This window comes from Haemaphysalis longicornis, unplaced genomic scaffold (genome assembly GCF_048455015.1).
Source record: "Haemaphysalis longicornis isolate Haplotype H1 unplaced genomic scaffold, Haemaphysalis longicornis Haplotype H1 scaffold_11, whole genome shotgun sequence".
Classification (NCBI taxonomy): Eukaryota; Metazoa; Arthropoda; class Arachnida; order Ixodida; family Ixodidae; genus Haemaphysalis; species Haemaphysalis longicornis.
Genome location: NW_027526214.1, coordinates 93,406,349 through 93,421,223, shown reverse-complemented (window position 1 = coordinate 93,421,223; position 14,875 = coordinate 93,406,349).

Here is a 14,875-nt window from a genome sequence, read left to right as displayed (position 1 = left end):
CGCGTGCCTCCAAGTACAAAACACGGTCTGAGATGAACAGGGGTAGCAAAAGGCAAAACCGAACGATACTGCTCTCTAGGAGGCATAACGGTCGCAGTCTCTATATACGGCAATGTCAAAACAGCACACCTCCGAACTTAAAGCCTGGCCGCATGTAGGATCTTTGCAAGGGCACATGTGTGTTCGTTCACATCCCTGCTCGGTTCCCACAAAGCCTCTTCATGCGACGAAATGTGCTCTCCACTTTATGGAGTCATATACACTGCACGCTGTCTCTTTTAATTCCCGAACAGCCGGTAATACTTGCCCTCCAACGGCCACGATTGCACTTCTCTGCCACGCCAAACAAAAAATATTTCTCAGAGCAAATTATTAGATTGGAGCGGAAAATTTAAAAAGAGCATTAGACGGGATTGCTTCTAGAGCATTGTTTTGTGATGTCTCCGTTAGGATAACTACTGTGTCTTAAAAAGCGTAAGATAGGAGAGTGCTTAGTTAGGAGGGAACTTACTTCAAGAGTGTACGAGCAAAAAACTATGGGGTATTGATTGTTTAAAAGTCCTTGAGAAGGAGGCAACTATCGGCAGTTAGGCGCTCTGCAACATTTCATGCCCTAAATGCGGAGTCATGATGTTTCTGTAGCAATTTAAAAACAAAAGAAAAATCTTGGATTCCCAAGAATTCTTATGTTAGGCTATAAAGAAAGGGGTGCTGAGTCATCGCTTTTCTCCTTTAGCAAGAATTCTTTTATTATGACGTCCCAGTAAAAATGACGTAGTGTAATTTCTTTCTTGAACTTTGAAGAAACTTGCGAAATAGTTAGATTTTGACGATTTTTTGTGGACGTTTAAGTTATGTCAGCGCGGCCCATACAGGAGTTCCGTGACAAATAAGTGGTTTCTGATTGTTCATTCATTCACAAGGTGGAATTTCTACGAAACCCATTTCCATACTATAAAAGAAGTTTGCAAAAGGTCCCACGTAATATTTAGAATACTCCAGCAGGTATTAGGTTTCCTGTCGCCCTTTCCTACTCAACTCATAGGCTGCCAGATCTAACGCGTACAATGGACACTTAACGGTGTAGCCTGGTCTTATATAAATGTTCCTCGGTTCGAAAAGAAGGTCACCGGTTGTTGAAACCGACGAGCGATGTGCTTAGGCTGTTGCAGCCAGTTTATCGATGGGAGAAATATCAAAATGCTTCAAATAATTTTCGCGATACCAATGAGACTGCCTCCAGCAAGAGATCCACAACTGCGTAGGCATTAAAGAGAGAATTAGGTAGTATGTTCGAGACACGGAAAATATGAGGTATTCTTTTTCAGTATTTATAGTTGGTAGGAAGCTAAATGCCTTGGTAGCTAAATGCCTTGGTAGCTAAATGCCTCGGTAGTTTTCGATAGGTTTTCGGAAGGCCTTTTGAGAATTGCGCAAAACCAAAATAACCACATTCTACAAGTGTTAACCCACAATTGAAAATTGTTACGTTTACATTTGTCTGTGCTGCACATGAGACTTTCTAAAAGTATTTTGGTAAGGCGCTTGCGTGGTAAAGAGTTCTATGCCTCACTAATGGCGACGTTTTCCCCAACACAAAGACAGAAAGCCACTTTTTACTGACGATTACGAGGATTGCGGGTGAAGTGAACATGATGTAAAGAGGAGGGTTTCTGTAGACGTAAGAAAAGGTCTTCAAAGTGTAAAGCCTCGGTTCAAAATGCAAGTTTTTACGCTCACATCGCACTGCGCGAAACCCACTTTCGACAACACATTTCCAAAAGGCACATTGATCTCCTCATAAAAGAACGCTTCCACTGGTTCAGAATCTGACATGTGTAGAGCCTACTATGAAGCTGCCGTTTGTCTTATGTGGCCATATCGACATGTGTCAATAAGTTCATGTTTTGTCCTTAACGATCGTGCATTTCGCAATAGAAAACGCCTCCAGGGTTAGCCGCACTACTTTTAACAGTGCAGCCTTCATTTTGACCCAATTTTATATGTTGGTTTGTTTCGTGCATATTGTTTTGTTAAACAAATTTGGAATCCCCTCACAGCAAGCTTGCCGTAATAACCGTAACATTCCAGTGTGTGCAAACCGGCTTGTTAGATTTATTTTTGCATGAAAAACGCAGAAGCAATTGTATAAATTATCTCCTTTGTGACCTTATGTTCACAATTAGGTGTAAAATATTCAGATACCCTTACTAGAAATCTGTTTTCGCTGCTTGCGTCAAAAACAGCACCTTGTGTTCTTGGAGGCGTGCCCTCCCATGTTACATTCTGCGTCATGAATGAGCTTTTTATAATTTCAAATTGGGAACGCGTTTTAACTGCTTATAGCGGTAGCGTCCCCTGCATAGTAAACCTAAAATTAGGGATTAGGTTTAGTCATAGAATATTTGTTAGCGTGTCAAAATGTCATGTTTGCGGAAGATGTAATAACGACGTAAACGTTTTCCGGTTTGAGTTTTTGGATACATCTCAATAAAAATAGGATCTATTAACTGAAAAAACAGACGCCATTACGATTTGTAAAACTGTATGTCAAGAGCAGCTCTTGTAAACCACCACACATACTGTTTAAGGGGGGGGGGGGGTAGGAAATGTTGTCTGGGCCCGGTTGTCGCTTGCACTTAGCTTGCACCAGTTGTCGCTTGCACCAGGGCCCAGCAAATGCTGGGCCCTGGTGCATGCGCTCGGCATCTTGGTGGTGAACTGCTGGCTCCTGTCTAAATTGTTTCGTTTGCGATACGCATAATTTCTGATCAGAAAGAGGCTAACAGCTTCGCTGTTAAAATTACCTTCCCTCTGTAGCTGGGCATCGCCTCCGAAATAACTGTTGAAATAAATCTTAACTGAAATAAATCTTAAAAAGATAACTGTTGAAATAAATCTTGACAATAGCTGTTGAAATAACCGTTGAAATGGGCTTATAAGCACCGCATAGAGATGGTACAGGTGTAAAGCCGCTCCTTCGTCATTTTTTTACAAATATTTGGCACCCACAGTTATAACTTAGGTAGTGTGCATCGGGCACCAATCCTTGCAATAGGAGATTTAGGTTGTTGTAAGTTTTGCAGAGATAAAACCAAGATTGTTGCGTTTTTATTTATCCAAAGCAAAAATGGTGGTGTAGAAAATTGCTGCAGTATCTTTGCGGGTATTTGCGGACAAAAATGCACATGATAAAGGAAGATGTGTCACTATACAGGGCTAAAAGTTTTATAAAAAGATCTCACCAGTAGGAACGTTTTTTTTCAGGGTTTTCTTAGCTGGGTTTTAATGCCTTCCTATCTTCTTTTATGTTGAACAGTTATTATTTTCAATGGGTTTCAGGGATTTACTGCAATTGTTTGTATAATTTATAGCACATGGGTGTAAGTAATAAAGTGGAATACTCCAAACTCAGCCATTACTCTGAGAGCAAAATATGCGTTATCAATTGCAATATTAACCAAACTTTTATTAGTAAGTGACCGTTAAGTCACCAAATGAAAAAAACACATAAAGTAGCGAAGTATGTGGCGTTTTTGTGATCTTATTTCTCTACAATAAATCTTAACAGTTTTCATGTCTTGCGTCATTCAGATATTCTTCAAATACGCACTTTCTGTTCCGCGCCTATTTCCACTAAGATGTTCTAAAACAAACTCTTTGGGTTTTTTGTACAGGCTTCTTTTTTGGGGGCCCGTCTTTACAATAGTGCAATTTTATATCTGCGAAGTTCACACTGCAGCAGTTTCGGTGATCAATATTTACCCGGCAAAATATTTCCTTTGAGTGTTTGAAGTTTTAGGAATTAGGTTTAGAGTTTACGCTTAAAAAGCTTTGCGATGTACAATCTATGTGGTATGACAAAAATGCATGGTCTCAATATGCTGAAATATCACAAGCTGATGCTGTCTAATCCTGTCTAGCTTGTGAGAATCTTTGGAGTTACAATAACTATTTTTCTTTTGTTGTATATTATGAAAATCCTCAACTTTTTTTCGCTCAAAGTCAAGCTGACATTTTTCTAGCTGTGTGCAGGTTTTATCATCTTGCTATTATACCTATACGTCACTGTATATATTACAAATTTTGTTTCTACCTGGGTATACTTTTCATGGCAGAGAACTAGTACTTCAGCCTGTAAGCAACACGAGCGCGTGTACCCTGTAAAGCCTTCTTGGTAGCTTTAGTTCACAGTCACCGACAAGAAAGTTGATATAAGAATTGACTGGTTGGTTGGTTGGTTGATTCATTGATTGAATTATTGATTGTATATTTGATTGACTGATTGATTTTTATTTATATATTTATTTACTCTTTATTTGTCATTATTTATTGATTGATTGATTGATTTATTCATTGATTGATTGATTGATTGATTGATTGATTGATTGATTGGCCACAGGGCACCGTATTGATAAAATTATGTTGGAACAAATGTATGAACGAAAACGTTGTTCAGAATTTCTAGTTCTCGTTGCGTTGTGAGCCAAACGAAACCTGATGAAGGCAGGCGGGAATAATCCAAACTATACGTTTGCAAAGGTAACATGTACGACTTGATTGCAAATTATGTTTTCATTTTATTTTACTACACGGAACACATTTCTGGCTATAGCCTTAAATACTTATTTGTCCGTCATGGCACAACCGTTTTCTGTACAACACCACTTTACGGATTAGGCTGCTACATTTTCAGGAATATTAATTGGCGTGTCCTGATGAAATTTTGAGGGGAACAGCGCAAAACAGCCCAACCACGTGGTCAAGTGTTAAAAATTGCCCCCATCTATCCGCCTGAAGGGTAATGTGCAGCAAAGTTGCTGTAATGTTGCACACCACTACACATGATGATGGTTAGGTTATAAAATGTTTCTCGTCGTCGGGCCGTGCTTTTCCTTTCAGCTTGGCTTTTCTAAACGAAAATGCTGATTTCTTCATAGATTGGCTATTGCGCTTCCCGTGTTAGGTAACAACTGCTTTGGTTTTTCTAGTCTGCCACATGCGTTTGCTCTCGAAGGATGTACAACCCCTTTTCGTGAGCAGCTGCAAACCAAATCTTGACCAGGCACACATAAGGGGTTTCCGTTGTGTACAAGCGCCTCACCAATCATAATGTGGTTCCGATGGTTGCTTGTCGTTTCGACCGGATGCGCACCTCTAAGCCGGACGCCTGGTTTGCCTGACGCACGATCTCCGCGTCAGAGGCATGAAACGGATGGTCCTGCTTGAGTTTTTTCGTTTACTGCACCACATTTTCCGGCCAAAAAGATGCTATCAGCTTCGCTGAAAAACAACAAAGCTCTGGTCTGCTTTAGGATGGTGTTCTCCTCTTTCGGATATTGCATAGTACCGCCATTTATATCCGTGGAATACCTTGCAACCATCAACCTTCATGACTTAGAGGTTCATGAAGAAACACGTTTTCTTAGCCCCGTCATCATTATAAGTGCAAGGTAATAAATCTCTTTACAGGCAGATTTATACACATGTGAAACCCTACTAGTCATTACTTTTGGTTTGTGTCGAACGAGACGAGACCCAATAAAAACTATACACAGGATACGGATAAGTTTTTAGGCTGTTTATTTCCTATTTCTAACACATTTGACAGGGGTAAATGGAAGCTCTTAAATATTTGGTGTGGCGTCTATGAAACAATATATAGGTTTCTGTATGACTCGTTACATCACTTTACCAAACCTGCAGTGATGAACTGGTGTGTAAGTTTATTTATTAGCATACTGGATTTACAGATAATGCTGTCTCGATACACGAAACATAGCAGGAGTGGGTACATCAGGAAAAGAAAAGAACATACATTAGGCTACACCACATAAACATACAAAGCATTTAAAACCTATTACAAAATATGGTTAGGCAGTTCTTTCAAAAACAGTTCGATTAGTTTTTGGCGCAGGGAACCATCTAGTTTGTTCCAAACCTCAACAATGGCTGGGAAAAAGGAATGCCTAAAGCAATTTACAAATGGCTGGAAGGGAACAATATTGAGTGGGTGTGATCCGCGCATGGCTCGACGTGATGAATGACAAAAAGTAATCGGTGCTTCAACGCAACTGCGGCTGTGTACAATCTTATGTAGGAGAGTGATACGATCAAGTGTGCGTTGAAAAGCAAGGGGTTCTAACGACAATGAGCATGCGTGAGATGAGGGAGAATAATTGCGGTCATACCGGCCAAAAAAATACCGTATTGCTTTTTTCTGTATGCCCTCGAGCATATTTATGTCATGTGCAGTATAGGGTGACCATACCGCTGATGCGTACCCAAGAAATGATCGGACGCGCGATTGGTGCGCGGGTAATTTGAAGTCTATGGTAGAGTACTTGAGTGTTCGTTTTAGGTATCCAAGTTTTCTAAGTGCCCTTGCGCAAATTTTTTCGATATGATCGTGCCACCTTATGTTTTGAGTGTAGGTAACACCAAGATATTTGAATATATTCACGGAATTTACGTAGTGCAAATTGTTACTATAACTACACCATAGCGGCTGTTTTTATTGGTAAGTTTCATTTGAACAGTTTTTTGGTAATTAATGTTCATTTGCACGTGGTGCTCCAACCACAAAAGGACAGACATACTTTGTTCAGAACACTTTGGTGAGGAGCATTTTTTACGCTAGTATATAGAACGCAGTCGTCAGCGTACAATCGCAGCTTCACGGGTGTGTCTTTTGTGACCTGTGTGACATCATTAATGTAAATATTGAACAATAGGGGCCCACGTACCGAGCCCTGTGGTACCCCGGAAGTGACTGCACACGACAATGACTACGCATGCTCTAATGTAACAAACTGTGACCTCAAACGTAGCTAATCAGCTATGCAGCCTATTATTCTGTCATCGTTAAAAATATTTCTGATTCTAGTAAGAAGCTTTCGGAGCTTTGCTATAAATGCTTTGCTATAATCTATGAATATGGTGTCAACCTGACCTCGAGTATTAGGAGCAGGAGTGATGTCGTGAGTGAATTCAATGAGCTGTGTAGTTGTAGAAAACCCAGAGCGGAAACCATGCTTATTACGCGACAATACATTGTTATCAGTAAGGTACTGAAGTACATGTTTATGAATTATGTGCTGTAGAAGTTTGCAACCGGTACACGTTATTGAAATAGGCCTTTAATTAGAAATGGGTTGCTTATTACCCGATTTAAACACAGACTTTAAATAGGCACAGTCAGTCGGCACAGTACCTGTCTCTAACGATTTAGCAAAAATTATAGATAAATAACGAGCATTCCATTCCGCATAACGCTTCAAAAACATGTTTGGTATGCCATCTGGCCCGGCACCTTTAGTATTGTCGATATTCAACAGAAGATTAAGAACGCCAGTGTAACCTATTTCAATTGCTGGAAACGAATCTATTTCCTGGCTGCAACGAATGCCAGGGGTCGTTCCATTGTCATCTTCAAATACAGTGTAGAAATACGAATTATAGGCTTCAGAAATTTTGGATGAATCGGAGCAGGACACATCATCTATCACGAAAGTTGATGGACAGGCAGTGGTAGGATTGATAGTTTTCCAAAACTTAATGGGATTATTTTTCATAAAAGAGCTTAACGTGGTATTAAAGTAAAACTTTCTCGCATCACTCATTTTAGCGTTTAGTTCAGATTTAGGGAGTTAATTTGGGACTCCCGGTCATCATTGTGAACCCTCCGTGGCTTTCGCAGTCGCTTAATACGACATTTAAGCTGTATAATTGACCTGGTATATAAAGGGTCTTTGGCATGACGTTTTATGCTCTTCTGAGGAACAAGGTGTGCTATACATTCATTACTATGCTGTAAAATTGGTTAGTCAACGTATATACTACAGTGGTCACTACAAGATAAGTAATCGTCAAAGCGTGTTGCGAGTTTTATAAAAAATAGAATGATCGTCTGCGCATTCAAAATTCAGCATAGTCCTAAACGTTGGTCGTACTGGCTTACAAGCAACATTTAAATCAAGAATAACGGCTTATGGTCGGAAATTCCATCGACAACCCTGCAATGATATCCATTCTTAACCCATTCATGGTTGGCAAAAACCAGATCTAGTATAGAATCCTCGCGCGTAGCCTTATTAACCAGCTGCGATAGATCGAAAGCTATTGACGTAATAATAAAGAATCACAAATTATTCTGTCACGACCAGTTGATGTTAAAAATTCCAATCTATGGAGGGGGCATTAAGTCAACGGTGAATACAAGTTTAGAAAAGTCCAGCTTTTTTCCAACAATGTAGTCACTGACAGTCTAAAAACAGTCTGAGGTAGAGTAGGAGGACGAAAGAGAGCACCAACAACAATAGCGAAACCATCAAGCATTAGTTGGCACCATATAGATTCAGTATTTGGGAGTTCTGGCAGTATAGACAATTCAATACCACTTTTAATAAAATGTGCCCTGCTGCCACCACGGCCAGAAGGCTATCTTTTCTTAGAACCATGTAACCAGGAGGCAAGAATTCATGATGAAGGATAGATTCATTTAACCAAGTCTCAGTCACACCGATAACTGATGGATTATACACTCGAAGAGCGAGTTAAGGTTTGCAATTTTACAACTACGCTACGCTCATTTGAATTCAAAAGCACAAAGAACTTCGCACTAAGCCCTCATTCATTGTTTGTAGCAGACAACCGACGGCTTTCGTTAACGATAGGTTTTATCTTATTATCCCAAGAATACCGAACGTTGTCCACCAACAAATGATCGCAGTGCAGCCTGGCTTCTTCCGCATCCTTCCTTATCTCGGCGAAATTCTGCCACAGTTCCCTGCGTATCTACCTCATGCGCACAGAGAAGTGTTCATTTATAAATATTTTCGTGCCCTTCAACTTGCTTGCACTCCTTAAAATAGCGACCTTAGTTCTCAAATCGAGCAACCTAATATTAACAGGTCTTGGGCTAGTGCTACTGCGCTTACGCAGTCCCAGCCATTGGCATCCTTCGATATCACCAAACTTTAGATGTAATTAGTCCAGTTACCGTTTCCAATAACTCACCCGAAGTTTCCCCAGAGTTTTCAGTTAAGCCATGGATGAGCAGGTTACTTTTATGGGACCTATTTTCTAAATCGTCAGTTTTGCGGTCCAATTTACTAACAATCTCTCGAATATTAGCTACGGCTTTCTCTAGTTCAGACACGCGTGGCGTAAGTTCAGTAATTGACGCAATAGAAAGTTCAATTGTATTTAATTGTTCTTCGAAGCATGCAATCCTAGAAGAAAAACTTTTTATCTCCTGGTGATTTTAGTCGGCCCCGACAGAAAATCTCGCATCATGTCTTCGACCTCAGGAACAGGGTTACTCTCACCATCACCACACACGAGCAACAGCATTCTCAAGAAGTTCATCAGCACAGAAGACATATTCATGAGGCCTGCAGGGGGGTCCCGCAGCAGAAGTAAGAAATAGTTGCTACTTCTATAGCTTTTGAAATTGTACTTCAAGCTTACCTGCAAGACAGAGCAGAAGAATTTGAAGCAAGTGCATTTCATTTTTTAGCCGCCGGTACCACTGAAGAGCAGCGGACGATGCAGTGCCTTTACACGTTCCTGTGTCGTCACAGATGTCGCCTTGTTCCTGATATCGCACCATGAGCATGCAGTTTAAGTCCAGCTGATACGGTTGCAAAAAGTGTCTTCGCCGTGACCCATCAAGCTACTCAGCCGCACAACGAATTGACGAAACATTCGTTGACCGGCCAAGAGTGTATGCTGCTTGAAAAAGGTGGTCCGTCGAGAACACTGGAAATTGGGGGGCATGCAGCAATCTGCAAGACAGAGCATAAGAATTTGAAGCAAGTGCATTCCATGCTGCCGCCGGACCCACAAGGTAATTCAAAATTTTGTGCATGGCGCAAAAGTTATCAAGAGGTAGCAAAGGAACAATTCTAAGAAATCGTTAATAGATTGTACCCTTAAAAAACCATGCAGATTCCAGTCCAAATTTTTTATTCGTCCAAAATACTGGTTTGCCAATTAAAAATGCGGTCTTCCAAAGTGTGTAACTTTTCCAGTACACGACCTAGGCCGGGAACTACTAAAATACACCAATCTGTCCATATTTGACAACTAATACATGACTGCCACTAGATAGCTGCAATTTAGTTCAAGAATGGGTGGAAATTGTTTTTTGCATTGTAAAGATGTCGACGGCTCTGCACAGAATCGGGAAGGCCGTTCACCTTGGCAGGATGGCAACCCGACCTCCGGAAAGTTCTCGCTGCGCACGGAAACCGGGAGGGACACGCGTGGGCCGCTCGCACTCGGGTATACGTGACTCATCGCAGGGAGTGGTGTCGGCAGCCCGCGGACACCCGCTCGGGAGGCCAAGGTACCACGTGCCGCCGGCCTGTCCGCACCCTTCATTTTCCTAGGAACACGCAGCTGATGAGGCGACAATGGGGGCGACGGCTTGGTGGGGAATGCGATGGGGACAGGTCAAAGAGTACCCCACGAGTGTAGAGGGATATTTTCGTATTGTGTATTTTTGTGCGCTCTTTCCACATAGAGGGAGCGAGTGTGCGAGTCCATCATATTGGTGCTGTTTTATGATTGGTTTTTGCTGCGTGTGGGCTGGACTCTCGGGGGGTAAAGACGGAGCGCGAGAGTCCGGCCGGTTGTTCTGATTCACGGTGCACTGCGTGCACCATCGGCTTTGCCGAAGAAGGTAGTCAGGCCCAATGCTTTCCGCTTTTGACTGTAATGTACAAATGTAAATAAGTGTACATAAATATTCCTTGCATTACTTCAACTTCGTCTTCGAGGCCCCATTTGTCGGCAATGAGAAGATCTGCTACCCGGAAGACCGCAAAGCCGCCCCAACCTCCAGTTGGCGCGCGAAGCAGAACTCCAACGAACAATTACTGGCGCAGTCAACAGGATGGTTAGCGGAAGATGAGACTAAGAGCAACGACGAGCAAGGAAGGAATGAAAAGGGAGTCAGCGGATTCAGCACAGCGGTCACCGGCTACGACGTCGGAAGACGGTGTTCTAGACACCGGAGAGGCGAGCAGCGGCGGATTCGGGACGAGTCCACTGCTGGGGCAGCGGTGACATCTGCGAAGCGACCACTTGGAGGGAGGGCGGCGCGTCACAAGGACCGGCAGCGTACTCCATTGGCAACGGTGGCAACGAGGCCGGCGACGGCGGCAATGACAGCAACGGAAGTCAGGAGCCAGCGCGTCGCATCTCGTCGGAGGGTGAGTCCTCTTTGTTCTTCACCTTTGCGTGAGCATCGCTGTCTGGGTGGGCACTAAGGGGTGCATGAACACACGGTTCGCGCATTTAAACCCGGACAGGCGGAAGGTGAGAACAATGGGCGACGGAGAGGAGACGGTTGTGTCGGATGGCAGTTTGTCCGCGCCTGGAGCGCCGTTTAGCCAGACGGCAATGCGCACGAAAAAACTTGAGGTCAGAGCTGCGGAGGAGCAGCGCCGGGCCCTCGAACTCGAGCTCGAGCTGGAAAAATTACGAGCAAGTATGAGAGAAGAAAATGCGGGGCAAAACGCCACAGTGTTGGAGAGAAGTGATGCGCGGGCGGAGTTGTGTCGGTACTCAAAATGGTTGTCAGGAGCGCTACCGAAGTTTCCGGCAGAAGCAGAAGTGCCTGTCTGGTTCGAGGCAGTCGAACACACTCTGGAAGCGTACGCTGTCCCGAAGGAACACTGGGGCCAAATTGTATTCCCTCTTATTGCGGAGAAGGTGAGGTTCCTTTCAACGCGCTTGACACCATCGCAGCACAGGGAGTATGAAGTGCTGAAAAAAGTGGTGCTAGAGGAGTTGAAGCTCTCGGCAGGGAATATCGAAGGAGGTTCCTAACCTCGAAGAAGCTACCTAGTGAAGCCTGGAGGGCGTTCGCAACTCGCCTACAGAGTTATTTTAATTGCTACGTTGAAGAAAAGGGTGTCAACACGTTTGAAGGGCTAGTTAAGTTGCTAGTAGCAGACCAGCTTAAGAACACCCTATCTGAAGAGCCTCTCTGATACGCAACTTTGCACGAGGGTGGGGGTGAAAGAAAATGCCAACATTGGCTGCGCTGCTGCAAACATTCGAGGAGGCGCGGGGCAAAGACAGCGCTGTGAAAAAGCCCCAGCAGAGAACCGAGGAGAGCTCGCATACACGAGAGGGAAACAGAGCCCCAGACCGACTCACACGCGATTCGGGAGGCACACAGCGGACAGACACAAGGCAATGGTATAGAGGGTGCTTCTCGTGCGGCTCAATGGGACACAAGAAGGCCTACTGCCCACACAATTCGAGGGGAACGGCACCCAATGCCAAAGGGGACAGCCTCTCCGCACGTGTAGCAACACAGGAAGGGGTCGCCGCACAAAGCGAACTAAGGCCGGTAACGCTTGCGGGTCAGGATAGGCGTATTAACGCAATTTTGGACACAGGTGCCGAAATAACGGTCGTGCGAGAGAGCGTGGTTCCTCCGGATTTGATTAAACCGTATGGATCCATTGAGTTATTGTCAGCTTTTGGCGAGAATGTGTAGGCTAAACTCGCAGTCATGCCCCTTATAATAAATCGTGACTTGGGCATTTTCTCGGACATACGAGAGGCGGTGCCAGTAGTATGCGCCCTGACCGACAAACTAGTGTCGAAGACAGACTGTTTGCTGTCAGAAGAAGCCTGGGAGTCCCTGAGGGAAGAGTGGGACGTGAAAGGCGTGGGAGCAACAGATAACCGCCAGGTCAGAGACTACAGGGGGGTCGAACAGGCAGAGCAAGCTTCGGTCGAACCGGACGTAGAACCAGTAAAAGAGATCGCAGCGCCCCACGCTGGAGTGCACATCGTCACCGGGAAAGAGAGTGAAAGCGATTTGCATGACACGGAGAAAACAGATGACCGCGTAACAGGGGAAAGCAGTGCTACGGCAGTTTTCAAAAAGAAGCAACGGAGTGATGTTACTTTGCGAGAATGCTGAGAAAACGCCAGGGTCGGGAGAGCAGGCATGACGGAGGTAGATCGGCTACTCTACCACAAGGATAAATTGCTGGGGAAACCAGTAATGCAGTTGCTGCTCCCCGAGTACCGGCGGGAGGAGGTTCTTAAGTTAGCCCATGAGTAAAACTGGGGAGGCCACCTTGGGTTGAGAAAAACCAAGGCACTAATCAAGTACAGCTTTTACTCGCCAGGGATTGAGGGAGATGTGCGGAGATATTTCGACAGGTGCCATGGGTGTCAGACAAGGTCCGATCGCCGCCAGACGGACAGGGTGCTGATAGAACCCTTAGCGAGGCCGCGATATCTGTTTGAGCAGATTAACGTCGACGTTATCGGCCCACTGGATCCACCCTCAGGGAGGGGCCACCAGTACGCATTGTGCATCATCGACTTGTGCACACGCTGGCCCGAGGTGGTGTGCTTGCGCTCCCTCAGCGCGAAATCTACCTGTGACGGCTTCCTGACGGTGTTCAGCCGAACAGAGATACCCGAGGTCGTCGCTTCCGACTGCGGGACGAACTTCACGGCTGAACTCACAAAGCAATTTTTGAAGACGTTAGGCTGCTCCCCGAGGTTTTCTACTCCTGGTCACCCCGAGAGCAATGGAGCTGTAGAGCGCTGGAACAGAACGTTCGAAAACATGCTGTACCATATAATCCAGGACGAAGGAAGAGAATGGGACAAATTTGTACCGTTCCTGTTATGGGCGTATCGCAAAGTGCCGCACGACACGACAGGAATAGCGCCGTTCCAAATGTTCTATGGGCGGAGCCAACTGGCCCGTTAGTCGTGTTAAAGCGTGGCCGGGAAGGTCAGATGAGTGTACCAGCGACACTGCGACCTTCCCCATCACAGTATATGCAAGAGCTGAAGGCGCGTTTGGAGCATGCGGCGGAGGTTGCAGAGTTGATAAGCTCAAAGCAGCAGAACGCGTACGCGACCCAGTACAACCGAAGGGCGAAGGGCAAAGCCTTTGAGATATGTGACAGTGTACTGGTGTTTGACGATCAGCGGCCAGAAAAGATGTTTCCACAGTGGAAGGCGCCGGAAAGTGTTGTCGGAAAGTTTCGCGAACACTCATACGTCGAGATACCAGAAGGAGGTAGGAAGCTGGTTCACGCCAGCAAGCTGCGGTCGTATCAGAGGCGAGCAATGACGGTCGGGGTGATCTTCGACGAGGACAGGGCGTTCGGGGAAGTAGAATATGTACCGAGACCTAGGCCGACACGAGTGGTGGTATCGATCCTCCCAGAGGACATGACGGCTCACCTGAAGCCGGAAGAGCGCAGCCTAATTCACAAAGTGTTCAGAGAACACCGAGGCCTATTCCATGACAGGCTAGGGGTAGCTAAAGTAGCGGAGCACAGGATTCTCCTGGACCAGGGCTTCACCCCGAATTCCGGCTACCCGTACCGAACACCCGCAAGCTTGAAAGGCGAAGTCGGCAAGCAGGTGGACGAGCTGCTCGATATGGATCTTATGTACCCCTGCGAAAGCCCCCATGCTCACCCGGTTGTATGCGTCACCAAGAAGGACGGGTCGATAAGAATGTGTGTAGACTTCAGGAAGATCAATGCGGGGACAGTGGCTGACGCTTACCCAATGGCATTGCAGCAAGAGCTCGTCATGAGCGTAGGAAGGGCGAATTACATCACTCTGCTCGACCTTAGGAGAGGGTATTGGCAGGTGCCGCTAGCGCCATCAGCTCAGCTCCTCACCGCTTTTGTCTGCAACCGGGGGCAGTTTGCGGGGAGAGTGATGCCGTTTGGGCTGAAAAACGCAGCTCAGACATTCCAACGAGCCATGAACAAGCTCATACTCCCGCACTCTGCCTACGCATGCGCGTACCTTGACGACATTGCGGTGTTCAGAGAAACGCTGACCGATCACGTGCGACACTTGCATG